The sequence below is a fragment of the Dasypus novemcinctus genome, chromosome 9 (assembly GCF_030445035.2).
Source record: "Dasypus novemcinctus isolate mDasNov1 chromosome 9, mDasNov1.1.hap2, whole genome shotgun sequence".
NCBI lineage: Eukaryota > Metazoa > Chordata > Mammalia > Cingulata > Dasypodidae > Dasypus > Dasypus novemcinctus.
In genome coordinates, this window is record NC_080681.1 from 103,760,638 (window position 1) to 103,761,170 (window position 533).

Here is a 533-nt window from a genome sequence, read left to right on the forward strand (position 1 = left end):
AAGATTTCTTAACCCTCATTATTTTCCAGGATCAAAGGACTCAGGTAAAATTTAACATATCACATGATATTAATATTAAAATGTGGCAATGTGGAAAGTTTTATAAAGAAAGAAAAGCTAAAAGTAAAATGTATTGTAATCTTTTTTTTTTTAAAAAAAGCTTTGCCTATTTTGAAAGACTGACAATGAATGATATATAAATTTTTAAAAATATGGAAATGTTTCATGAATTTGTGTGTCGTCCTTGTGCAGGGGCCATTCTAATCTTCTCTGTATCATTCTAATTCCAGTATATGCGCTGCCGAAGCCAGCACTGATAAATTTTAAAGAATGGGGAAAATGATTTTCACAAAAAAATCACATACAAACCATTTGCTAGCATTTGTATTTTAAGTGCTTCCAGTAAAATATTAGGAAGTGAAACAATTTTTCAAAAGCAGTTGCTAACGGTCAGCTTGTGAATGTTAATTTGATTTAGCCCAAAATGAAGTCAGAGTTAAATCTTCCATTTTACACACAGCCAAGTGACCCTT

At 30.6% G+C, this 533-nt stretch overlaps 1 non-coding gene across 1 annotated transcript; it reads right to left on the reverse strand.

The window, feature by feature from the left end:
• Positions 1 to 207: 207 nt before the first annotated feature.
• LOC111765901 (U6 spliceosomal RNA) lies at positions 208 to 314 on the reverse strand. The gene has a single exon (XR_002798107.1). It is a non-coding gene; the product is annotated as a U6 spliceosomal RNA (small nuclear RNA).
• Positions 315 to 533: the final 219 nt, after the last annotated feature.